General features: G+C 39.3%; 2 long non-coding RNA genes across 2 annotated transcripts; one reads left to right on the top strand and one right to left on the bottom strand.

The window, feature by feature from the left end:
• Positions 1-1,087: 1,087 nt before the first annotated feature.
• LOC122549557 lies at positions 1,088-2,679 on the bottom strand. Its single transcript, XR_006311577.1, has 3 exons — positions 2,558-2,679; positions 1,569-1,653; positions 1,088-1,412 (listed from the first exon to the last, which is right to left on the bottom strand). It is a non-coding gene; the product is annotated as an uncharacterized LOC122549557 (long non-coding RNA).
• A 263-nt stretch (positions 2,680-2,942) lies between these two features.
• On the top strand, positions 2,943-3,995 carry LOC122549558. The gene is made up of 3 exons (XR_006311578.1): positions 2,943-3,149; positions 3,366-3,507; positions 3,620-3,995. It is a non-coding gene; the product is annotated as an uncharacterized LOC122549558 (long non-coding RNA).
• The last annotated feature ends 9,109 nt before the right edge of the window (positions 3,996-13,104 follow it).

Here is a 13,104-nt window from a genome sequence, read left to right as displayed (position 1 = left end):
TAATATGGTGCTTTCCTATTCTTCCTGCCAAAGTAGAAAAGTTTACGTTTTCCACATTCTACCCATCTGCTTAACTTTTACCCACTCACTTAATGTACATAATTCCATTTACAGATTCACTATGTCCTCTTCATAACTTATTTTCCTATCTGTCTTTGTGAGAACAAATCTAGCAACCATGCCTTCAGTTCCTTCATCTAAGTCATTTATACAGATTGTAAATAATTGAGGTGTGAATACTGATCCCCGTATCACACAAATTGTCACATCCCGCCAGACTAAAAATAATACATTTATAGTCACTATTTGCTTACAATTAGCCAAACAATATTGTATCCATATTAATATCGCCCCTCACTATGACCTCTTATTTTGCATAGTAACCTTTAACATGGTGTGTTTCCAAATACTTTCTGGAAATCTAAGTACAATATATCCACTGGTGCCCCATTTTCTATGCTGCCTGTTCTCTAGTCAGATAATAATAATACTTGCTTCCTCCAAGGCTGCAGATCCATGTCATTGATATGCTCATTAGATTGTGACTTCACGTCTCCTCTAGATTGTATCATAGAATCCCTACAGTGTGAAAGCAGGCCATTCAGCCCCTTGAGTCTCCACAAACTTTTTGAGAGCATCCTATCCAGACCCACACCCCCTACCCTATCACCTGCTTTTTCCCACAGCCAACCCACTTAGCCTGCGCATCCCTGGATACTATGGGCAATTTAGCATGACTAATTCACCTAATCTCCATATACTTGGACTGTGGGAGGAAACCAGAGCACCTGGTGGAAACCCTGCACATACAGGGAGAATGTGCAAACGCCACACAGACAGGCACCCGAGGCTGGAATCAAACTCACGTCCCTGGCACTGTGAGACAGCAGTGTTAACCACCATGCCACTATGTTGCCCCAGTATGTTGAACAAAATGATCATCACTGTAGTAGTGGAGGGTGTAATGATATTTTTGTGTTATCTAACTATAATACACATGAGCCACATGGATTCTGTTTATTTAAAGATCTCTGGTGAATTTATTTACTGCTTACTAATATATACAATACAGAATAATCTCCAGATACAGACAGTGTCTTGGGTGTTACAGCCAGTGGCCTTGTGTTATGGGACAACATTCAGGCATTTGACTCAGTTCCATGTTGAGCTCTTAATGGGACACCACTTCAAAGGTGATAACACAACAGGAGGTATAGGTGAATGCTGCGTCATGGCTCTTGCTGACATTTCCGAGCTATCATCTTTGGAAATGGTGCTGCAGTTGCATGGGAAAAGGTGGGTGTGGGTGGGGAAGGGGATTGGGGTAGGGCTGGTGTTATGGGAGAACGGATGGGAATGGGAGCAGTGTTGTGGCATCTTTTGCTTGTTCCTTTTGTAGAATCTGTTAGCACCTATCAAGAAGAGAAAGAATCCATTGGTGACAACAAAGGATGTACAATTCTTTATGCAGATCAAAATGTGTATTTCAATTGCGTGCTTATGTAAGAAGTGCAAGCTACCACAGTCCTCACTGACTGCTATCTCCTGATCAGTGCAGACACCCTCACCTGCCATCTCTTCACTAGGGGCATGGATTCAAAGGTCTGCCACTCCTCCATCTGAGCCCTCTCTCCTGTTGTGGGTCATCTTGCCCTGCAAACAGAGAAAGAGAAGATTGAATATGTTGGCAATGGTGCATGAGTCTTATATGAGTTTTTATAGGCATGTCAAATCTTGGGCCATACCCACTGAGAGACTATAGCGTATGATGACCAGAAACTGTCAGAACATTAGCAACATAGGGTGGCTGCAGATCCTTTGCTGCATAGTAAACATGTAAGAAGGGTCATTCTATGTTTTATCAGAAATTATGGTCTTGAGTATGCCTGACTCAATTTTTTGACTTCAGAATGGAAAGCCCCATCCTAAAAATTTCTCTTAATCAACACTTTATATGTAGACATTTATAGCTTGTGGGTTAAGCAACATCATAGACGCTTAATGCAGTCTCAGTGTTAGGAACAGGAAGTAACATGAGCTCCATTATGTTGCCTAACTACACTTCCAAAACATTACTTGTTATGTCGACAACAAAATTGTGCAGGAAGTCTGTCTACTTGCCTATTAACTAGTAGTATTCTGAAACTTGTAGTTATTTGTACCTCTGGAATAGAAACACCCCATTCTAATTGTTCAATATGAATTTCTATTGAATTTCTCTCCATTAAAAAAAAGCATACTAATGATGCAGTTTCTTAATAAAATTACAGTAGAACATTGCATTTAATTCTTTATTTTTGTAAATAAAAATAAATTTTCTTCTGTGTTGCATTGACAAGTTGGACAACAAAAGAAAATTACAAAAAAATGCACATTTATTAATATTTACATGCCAATATTTGTACAGTATGTGATTTTTATTTTTTCTCGTAAATTGGATTTGTTAACTCTGTATAGTATGAATTAGTTCTTACATTAAAATGACAAAGTAATTTGTAAGTTGTCATTAATTGTCTAAGGTTTAGGCTTTTTGTTGTTGATTTTCAAAGACACTTACTTCATTCCATTAGTCTGACACGAACTAAATGCAAAATAATCCATCCTTAAACTTTTATTTATAGTGATGTTGCCAGTTTAAACGCGGGTTGAAAAGTAGAGAGATTTAGGGAAAGAATTCCAGAGCTTAAGGCTTGCATCTGAAGACACAGCTGTCCATGCTGCTAGTGATTAAAATCAAGGATACTCAAGAGGCTATAATTAGATCAGCACAGATATTTGAGAAGATTGAGAGGATAGAGGAGATTACAAAGGTAGGGAGAGGCAATGCCATTGTGGGATTTGGAAGTATTGATGGGAATTTTAAATTTGAAATGCTGCTTAATTGAGAGACAATTTAGCAAGCACAGGGGTGATCACTAAGAGGATTTGATATGCATTAGAAGGCAGGCAGCAGAGTTCTACATTAACTTAGGTTTGTGGAAGATAGAATTTGGGAGGCCAGCCAGGAGACTATTGGAATAGCCAATAGTGATTAAGGTTACAAAGATATAAATGTGGGTTTCAACAACATGTAAGCAGAGGCAGGACAATATTATGCAAATGAAGATGGGCCACCTTAATGAACTCCCCCAGTTTACTGCTACGAGTAGGTAAGAGATTCATGGATATCTTAGGAAAAGGGTGTGCGAGGCTATTTTTGTCCCATTTCTACTGGGGATCTGCTATTTTTCCATTGGAGAATGAACATATATTTTCTTGGTGTTTATAACAAAATCTATTGATATTACATATAATAACATATTGAATGTGTTAAAATTTGTTTGGTTTAATTGAATAAAGTCACTTCATTGCCTCACTTTACTTAGACTCTGAAGCCTTATTGGCAGAAACTTATAATGGCCTGAAAGATGTGAGCTATACCAGAAAATGAGGCAGAACCAGGCAAAACATCCAGCAAAGCTATCTCAACACTAGGAGAAATGCCCTTGCATCACAGCGAGATTCTTGGTAAATTGCAGTGACTTCCCCATTCAGGTGAATTATTGCTTGTTGACAACTTTATTGACTGCACAGTTCATCTCATTAATATACAGCTTTTTATTTTCCCATCCCTAATAAGCAAACAAGACACCTAGAATTCTCAACATGGAAGTCAGTGACAATATCTGGTGATTTCAGCTTGCCACTTGCTCCAAAGGACTCCCATATTGGACAGCAGGAACCAACATCTCAGACTATGCTCTATGGTCAGTGGCACCCTATATTGACGGGCTTTGGCATCTGACAGGTGCCAACTCTAAGAACCCTCATCGCACATCACTGGTCCACTTACAAGATGCTTTTGCACTTCAATGATGTATCTTGGGAGTATGCAACATCAACCATCATTGTAATGTTGGAGTAAGGACCCTTTGCACACAATGAAATACACCCTGCTCATGGATTGGACCAGGCTGCATCTCTGCTTTGACTGCCTTGTGTTTTTGCACCTTGCCCCCCTCCCCCAGCTAGGGATACCAAGCTCACAGTACTGCTGTGTTGCCTTGCCATTTAACATAGACACAAAGCCAAAAGATATGTCACGGTTGTCAGCAGGCTTCAGTTAAGTCAAAGGGATGGACTTTGCTCAGGAGTTCCCACACAGTTAGTCAAAGGTAACCTCTGATTCCAGCATGTCCTCGATGTCACAGTCCACAAAATGAGGCACAACATTTCTCTCCTCTGCTACATCCAGAGCAAATATCAGGAATTCTGAAAGGCAGGTCTGCACTAACTTGTGCTTGGCGAAAGTGAGGACTGCAGATGCTGGAGATTTGAGTCGAGAGTGTGGTGCTGGAAAAGTGCAGCAGGTCAGGCAGCATCCGAAAAGCAGGAGAATCAACTTTCAGGCAAAAGCCCTTCCTGCTGAAGGGCTTTTGCCCAAAACATTGATTCTCCTGCTGTTCGGATGCTGCCTGACCTGCTGTGCTTTTCTAGCATCACACTAAATTGTGCTTGTCTGGTTGCACAACTTATAAATATGGCACAGATATCAAGAGTGCTGGTGTATTCTGGGATATCTGGCAATTATGGGCCGTTCTGGGATTGATGGGTGGTAGGATGGAACTAAAATTGTGTGAGAGGGATGTCTTGGGATGAGAAGGTAGTTAATGAAGTCGGTTTGGTAAGATGCTGTCAGAGATCTCGCAAGCCGTAGTGGAATGAAAGCCTCAATGAAACTGACACTTAATCAAAGAAACTAAGATTTACCTCTAGACACATTTATTCAGATGACTGAGAAACAGTTATGATGTTGTGGTTAACTGTCCTTGCATCTTTTTCATAAAATCTATCAGTTTAGAAGAAAACTATTTGACCCATTGTGGCTGCTTCGGTTCTTTTAAGGAAGTATTCAATTACTCCCACTCAACCAATGTTCCCTGACAAATCTTTCCTTTTTAAGTCTGTTTCCTGAAAAATTAGAATTTGATGGGAGCATCAAAAAAGGATAAAATAAATTCAAATATTGCTTTTAATTTAAATATTGTGCTTAGGTCTGAGGCCAATATCTTTGCTTATTTACTCTTAATATGATTTTGTATTTAAAAAGTGGTCTGATAAAACTAACTATCAAAAATGTTGTTTCCAGTCAAATATGTATCAAAGCTTAAGATGTGGCCTTAACCTTTTAAATAACTTTAACGAGTAAATCATTTATGTACTAGAAAATCATACCATAGTTCTCATTTTTAAAGTCATATGCTTCATTAAAATTCATGAATGCTTACTCATGTGAGGTAGTGTGACAATATATTCTCACAAATTCTCGAAACCTGCTTAGAGTGTCTGTCACAAATGTACACTCATCAGACATTTCATCAACAAAGAAGGTGATAACACTGAAATAATTTGAAAGACAGATAAACTGCATTTGACAGATGATTCACGAGTGATTATGCACCATGGTGATAGTTCATTATATAAACGTTGCCATTTATAAAGAAAAAGGCATGGTAACAATTGCTTATTTAACAACACATATTCCTGCACTCAGTTCCTCCGTTGTGATCTTGCACATGATTTTTTTCCTGCCTGTTTCCTTTCACTACCATGATCAGAAACACAGCAATCAGCTACCACAAGGTCATTTCAATTACCTTTACAGTATTTGGATATCATTTGAAGATCAAAAAATTTTTTTGATTTGTAAAGGAGCAGTCTACATCAATAAAAGTTCTGTATGGAATATTTCCTAAAAGCAGAATCACACCCAGATGCATAAAAAATAATGTGCTGGGTACTCCTAGTATCATTACCTTAGAATAGCATTTCGATGACTAATTTTTATTAATTTTATCTCTGAAGACCAATCATTATCCAGTTATGAACAAGGTGATCCATTATGTTAATTACTGCTTAATTTAGAAGCTTTAGCTTGGTTTTGTGTCTAAATATGTTAAGGAAATGAACAGGACTAAATAAATCTAATTAGTCTCAGTGGCATTTGAAAACTGTTACATTTATATAGAGGAATCTTTTTGCAAGGTTTGTGAAGGTTTGTAGCTCAGGTTGAGATTTAGGGTGTAGGTTTGCTCGCTGAGCTGTAGGTTTGATATCCAGACGTTTCATTACCTGGCTAGGTAACATCATCAGTGACAACCTCCAAGTGAAGCGAAGCTGTTGTCTCCTGCTTTCTATTTATATGTTTGTCCCAGATGGGGTTCCTGAGGTTTGTGGTGATGTCATTTCCTGTTTGTTTTCTGAGGGGTTGATAGATGGTATCTAGATCTATGTGTTTGTTTATGGCGTGTGGTTGGAGTGCCAGGCCTCTAGGAATTAGGAATTCTCTGGCATGTCTTTGCTGAGCCTGTCCCAGGATAGATGTTTTGTCCCAGTCGAATTGGTGGTGTTTTTTCATCCGTGTGTAGGACTACGAGGGAGAGAGGGTCGTGTCTTTTTGTGGCTAGCTGGTGTTCGTGTATCCTGGTGGCTAACTTTCTTCATGTTTGTCCTACGTAGTGTTTGTGGCAGTCCTTGCATGGAATAGAGGAATCCATTTTAAGGCATGGGCAATGAGTTGTTGGAAAATGGTCAGCACTCTACGTTAAATCTGCTTTGGTACTTTGCATCTTTAAAACAGTTTTCCTGAAGCTATATATCACTTTTAAGAATATTGTTTTGAGGAACATTGGCTTGACAGAATGATTTTAATTCTTCATTTTCGTTATGTCCTATTTTCTGATGAAAATGCTTTAGATTTGCTACCAATGTTGCCACAGTTGTGCGACTCTTAACTTTGAAGAAAACCAGCACTCTAAGAAATTCAGTTGTGTCTTTAGTTTGTGCAGCTGGTTAAGTTTCTGATCAGTGTCTTGGGGAGAGTTGCAGTCTAGCTTCTGAACGAAGGACAGAAAGCTATCTGCAGTGAGCAATGATTGGGCATCAGTGTTTCCTGATCCTGCCATGAATGCCTTGGACATGGACAGAGGAGGAGATATAATTTGTCCCCAGCAAGCAGAATACCTTTGAGCTTACACTCCACTGCCAGCGGGAAGGGATTGCTAAGGACGTCAACATACATCTTCAAGGATATACCACAAAAGATTTAAAGAACTCAACAAAGCTGTCAAGCTAAGAGTACTGATCTTTTCAGCCTGAGTTTTAATGGAGCTAGAAGGGTTGAGCCAAAATTATTCACAATGCATGGTACAGTGTGTAGTGTCACAAAACACATAGGCAAATGGCCATTCAGGCCATTGGAGTTATACTTTCACTCTAGAGATGCTGCAAATCTGACCCAGAGCCCTCCCTGGGACTCCTTCCAGCAACTTTGGCAGTGATGTGGGAATCCTTTCGGCGACTTCAGTGGCTATTTTGATTGGCATCGGTCTGAATCCCCTTGTGGTGGCTTCAGTCGGTCTGTGACTCCACGTGATGCTTCCTTTGGCATTGTGGTGGGTCTGGCCAGGGATTCCAATGGGAGTCAGGTCCTTGAGCCCAGAGCCATGAAATGGACTATGTGGGCTTTTTCTTAAATTCTCTTTTCTTAATTTTTTTGTCTTTACTGTATTATTGTGGAAGGTTATTATGAACCTCTTACTTCTTTATTTTTCCAACCTATTACTATGACTTTGTACTTTTGAAGGTCTATAATGCTGGACTTGTTATTTCATTTTTTAAATTTTGCTTTTTTGTTCTCCTGGGAATTTGAACTCAAGAATCTGCACTCAGGTACTTTGGTACTTAAGATGTCGCCATAAGTGGTGACTTATAAACTTTTCACTATATTCATGTGGTGACATGTGACAATAAAGCTAAAGCTAATTCAAAATGGTACTGGGCATCTGTCTCTATAATTCTATCCAATAAACCTGGCATCCACTATTTTTAACAGTGAAGACAAAGGTATGTTTTCATTTGCACATCCATGGCACACAGAGATAACTGCACATGAAAAAAGCTACTGTCTTAAAATAAATGCAAGCTTCATTAGTGAGATGTCTAAAATATGATACATGGGTTTCAGAGCTTTGTGTAACAGGTCTAAAGTTTCCAGAGTTTTTAAGGAAGTAGGGTAATCTTTTGGATCAGTCCAGGAATCCCTTCTGAGTGTGTCCAGGCACTTATTTGAGGATAGTTATGTGCCCTTTGGGAAAATTAAGAATAGACAAGAATGTACATTAAAAAGTGGATTAACTCTATAATGTTATCAAGCTTCCAAGATATTTAAATTTTTCAACTTTACAGTTTAAAAAAAAGGCTACAGTCAAAAAAAGGTTAGTGAGTGCAATTTTTCTGTGCCTGTTGATATAAGCCTGAGTGTTACCATTATAGTATTAATGCTGTATGACTGATTTCACAACCTATCATTTTAAAAATTGGGTGGAAGGGATTCTGTTGGTTCACATTGAGATTACAAATGCCAAGAAATTATAAAGCCTTTGCTGTGAGACTATGAATGTAAAGCTGCTTTTTCATTGAGATTAAAAACTTGAATGAGATGTTTGCTTTTATAAGCATTATGTGGTTGAAGAAATTTACACGGATTGGATTAATTTTTAAGAATGACTTCTATAAATCAGAAATTTGCAAAAGACACTTAGAGCTTTATCTTACTTTAACTGATCAGGCCTTCTGCCATCTGCCCATGATGGATGTAGGAGAAAGTGAGGACTGCAGATGCTGGAGATGAGTCAACAAGTGTGGCGTTAGAAAAGCACAGCAATTTTCTCACAGCGTCCGAGGAGCAGGAGAATCACCATTTCAGGCATGAGCCCTTCGTCAGCAATGTAGATGTAGGGTAAGTGAATTCATACTTTGAAAGTAAATATCTGCAGGGCTATGAGGAAAGAGCAAAGGAGTGAAATTAATTCCACTGTTCTTTCAATAACCATGACAAACATGAATGGTTGGATGACCTTGTTCTGTGCCAAAGGATTGCTTCATTCTGTGAAGGAGAGATGTAATGTTTGTAAACCCACCTACACAACATCTTGTTGTTGTGAAACCTTCTAGTCATCACCAGCTAGAGCAGAGTCATGGCCACAGCAGTTGGCAATACTTAAGGAAACACCATACAAGGAAATGCACATCTTGTCCTCTTTTCTCACATATTGCTTTTAATTAAGCTTCCATGCTCTACATGAACAATTGTCAATCATTTTGTCAGTCACATGCCCTTCCTTCACAGTAAAGCTAACACTTGACCCCCTCTCGAACACACAAATGTGTATGCATCTACAGTAACCACCAAAACCAGGATCAAGAAGCCTAAACCATCATCCTTGCTCCAAAAAAAAATCATTCTCAGTTCATTTGCACATCCCTCCACGTGATCATCGCACAATTCCCATCAGGATCCATCTACCACTTTGGGCCTGTGTAAATCAAAGCCAGTACATTTTAAACCCTTTGAAACCATACATTGTAGTGAAGTATGTCTTTGACTTCCTGTGACTTGCCAGCTAAATTCAGATGAGGCATAAACCTGTGAGTAGTTTGAGCTTCTTGAGAAATGTTTTAGGGCAACATTGTGGACTTTAGGCCTGTCTGAGAGCAATTTGAAAGTCTCCCCTCTATTTCTGACTTGTGTTACTTTTTGGAACTGGGAGACTGACCAAAAGGCTCATTTCAAATATTTCCTCTTTTTGATTGCTGTAGGTTGTAAAAAAATAACTTGCTCTGAGTTATACTATGTAAGTGAAGGAAATAAGCAAATTGCTGTAATGACATAGTTTACGAGGTTTATACTCAGTAAGGGAATTGTACCATGTGATGATGCTGCTGGATTAGCAATCCAGACACCTGGACTAATGATCTGGTGAATTTCAAATTCCCCACACAGCAGTTGGGGTATTTAAATTCAATTAATATAAAATCTGCAATAAAAACCTAGCAGAAAGCGAACAAGTTGTCATTAAAAAATCATCTACCCTAATGTCCTTTAGGGAGTGAAATCTTGCTCATTCTGTTCTACATGTAACTCCAAAACCAGAGCAACCTGGTTGACTCTTAAATACTCTTTAAAATGGTCTTGGAAGCTATTGGTATTGGGAGATAACTGCTGGTCATGTTTATGTGCAATATGCTGGTGCAGGTTTTGATTGGTCATCTTAGATGGCACAACACGCATCTAGAATGTATAATTTGATCCAATTAATATTTCACAAACAAACAGGCAACAGTGATAACAGTGCTCCTTTAATTATATGGTACATGATGACTGAGCAAGGCATGCAGCATGTGAGAATGGTGAGATGGCAGAATGCACAGTGTGGAAATGTTATTAGCTTTGTGAAGCTGTTATTAATTGTTGTTGTCTTTAGCTGGCAAAATAAAATACTTTACATTTTAAATAGCAGGTTGTTTACTTCTGCATAGTTTTTCTTTCCTTTTTGGAAGTAATATAAACCTTTCAACAGAATGTAAGGGCAAAAGTCAAGGCTATGACTATAAGGCAGCAACACTACTGTAATTGGCAATAGAAACTAACAAGTCCAAATGCTCTATGGCCTCTAAATTTGAGTGTTCTTTATGCAGCAGGAAACTAGTGAGGATTTACTAGCCAATAAATCATAGCGAACATATGTACAAGGTACATGTGTATGAGCAGATATTCTCTTAGCAGGTTTGTGGGGATGAAGATGTGGTATGTGACTAAATTTCAGCTCTTACCAAACTAGCACTGGTGTAATGGGCCAAGTGATCTCCTACTGTGCGTAAGATGTATTATTCACCATAGCTGCAGTTGGAGCTCAGTTGGTGGCTCCCTGAGTCAGAAAGTTCTGGATTCAAGTCTCACCTAAATATAAAAATCAAGGCTGATGCTCCAATGTGAGAAAGTGCTCACTCTCGGAGGTGTGATGTACTTTGGATGAGATGTTAAACTGAGGATCCGCTTGGGTACATGAGAAAGTTCCTTGGGCACAGTTGTGAAATTGTGAAGGAGCTACCCAATGTTCCTGGCCTATACATAACTCCCAATAAACTGATTGATCATTGTCGCGTTGCTATATGTGGGAAGTTGTTGACTGTATTTTTAAAAATCTGTTCATTAGAGGCCAGCACTTCCAAATAGGCCAACATTTACCAATACCTTCGTTGCACTTGAGAAGGTGGTGGTACCTTCTTGAATGAATGATATCCATTCAATGTAGGAATGGAGAGGTATTGTATTGATAATCATATTTGACTTATAAAATAGTTAATCCATGTTGGGGAATTGGTTAAAATCCCATCAATGGCTGCTGGTGGAATTGGAATTCAATTAATACATTTCAAATATAAAGCAAGTCCTAGTAAGGATGACATGAAGCAATAATTGGCTGATGTAAGAGCCCATCGTCTTTTAGAAGAGGAAATCTACCATCCTTACCTGGTCAGGCCAGACATAACTCTGCTAATGTGATTGACACTTAACTGCCCTCAGCAATGACAAAGTAACTTACTCATTCCAAACTTTCCAAACATAAACTGAGACTGTCATAATGTTAAGGGCTTGGAATTTGTTAGGTGTGGTTAAGAAAATTTTTAGATTAGATTACATTACAGTGTGGAAACAGGCCCTTCGGCCCAACATGTCCACACCAACCCGCCGAAGCGCAACCCACCCATACCCCTACATTTACCCCTTACCTAACACTACGGGCAATTTAGTATGGCCAATTCACCTGACCTGCACATCTTTGGACTGTGGGAGGAAACCCACGCAGACACGGGGAGAATGTGCAAACTCCACACAGTCAGTCGCCTGAGTCGGGAATTGAACCTGGGTCTCTGGCGCTGCGAGGCAGCAGTGCTAACCACTGGGCCACCGTGCCACCCACTTTATCAATATGTAGATGAACCTACTAGAGAAGGAGCAAAACTTGACCTTCTCCTGAGAAATAAGGCAGGGCAAGTGACTGAAATGTTAATGGGGGAGCACTTTGGGACCAGTGATCATAATTATATTAGTTTTAAAATAGTTATAGAAAAGAATAGGCCTTGTGTAAAAATTAAAGTTCTTATTTGGAGAAAGGCAAATTTTGATGGTTTGATAGGAACTGTCAAGATAGACTGTTCGCACATAAAGGGTCAACTGGTAAGTAGGAGACTTCCAAAACAAAGATAATGAGAGTTCAGAGACGTTCTATTCCTGTTAGAGTGAAGGTTAAGGCTGGTAGGAGTAGGGAACAATGGATGAATAAAGATGTTAAAGTTCTGGTCAACAATAAGGAGTCATATATTAGATTCAGATGATTGGGATCACGTGAATCTCTTGAAGAGTATAAGGAGTGTAAGGGCATTCTCAAGAGGGAAATCAGAAGGGCAAAAAGGGGTTATGAGATAGCCTGGGGGATAAAGTCAAAGGTATACAAAGAGATTCTGCAAATACATTAGGAGCAAAAGAGTGACTAGGGAGAGAATGGGGCCCCTGAAAGATCAAGAAGGTCTTTTATGTGTGGAACCACACGAGATGGGAGAGACACTAAATAAATATTTTGCGTCCATTTTTACTGTGAATAAATAAATAGAGGGTAGGGAATTTGGGGAAATAATTATTGATGTCTTGAAAACAGTCCACATTACAGAAGAGGAAGTGCTGGAGGTTTTAAAAAACATAACGGTGGATACATTTGTGGGACTTGATCAAATGTATCCCAGGATATTGAGGGAAATTAGGGAAGAAGTTACAGGGCCCCAGCAGACATATTTGTATTATTTACAGCCATGGGTGTGGTGCACGAGAACTGGAGGGTGGCTAATGTTGTGCCTTTATTTAAGAAAGGAGAAGTCTGTGAACTATAGACCTGAGTTTGGCATCAGTGGTGGATAAGTTGTTGAAGGGGATTCTGAAAGGTAGGATTTACATGCATTCAGAAAGGCAAAGACTGATTAGGGGTAGTCAGCATGGCTTTGAGAATGAATAGCGTAGAAACAGTGAATAGCAAACTTGTTTGAGTTTCTTGAAGGCATGACTGAAAAGATTGATGAGAGCAGAGCAGTAGACATTGTCTCGATCAGTTGAGCTAATGGGTTGAGGAGTGGCAGATAGAGTTTAAGTTGGATAAATGTGAGGTATTGCATTTTGGTGAAACAAGCAAGGGCAGGACTTTTCAGTTAGTGGCAGGGCCCTAGATAGTG

The sequence above is a fragment of the Chiloscyllium plagiosum genome, chromosome 4, assembly GCF_004010195.1.
Source record: "Chiloscyllium plagiosum isolate BGI_BamShark_2017 chromosome 4, ASM401019v2, whole genome shotgun sequence".
NCBI lineage: Eukaryota > Metazoa > Chordata > Chondrichthyes > Orectolobiformes > Hemiscylliidae > Chiloscyllium > Chiloscyllium plagiosum.
The sequence above is the reverse complement of the archived record's forward strand: the minus strand, read 5'-3'. Positions and strand labels throughout refer to the sequence as shown.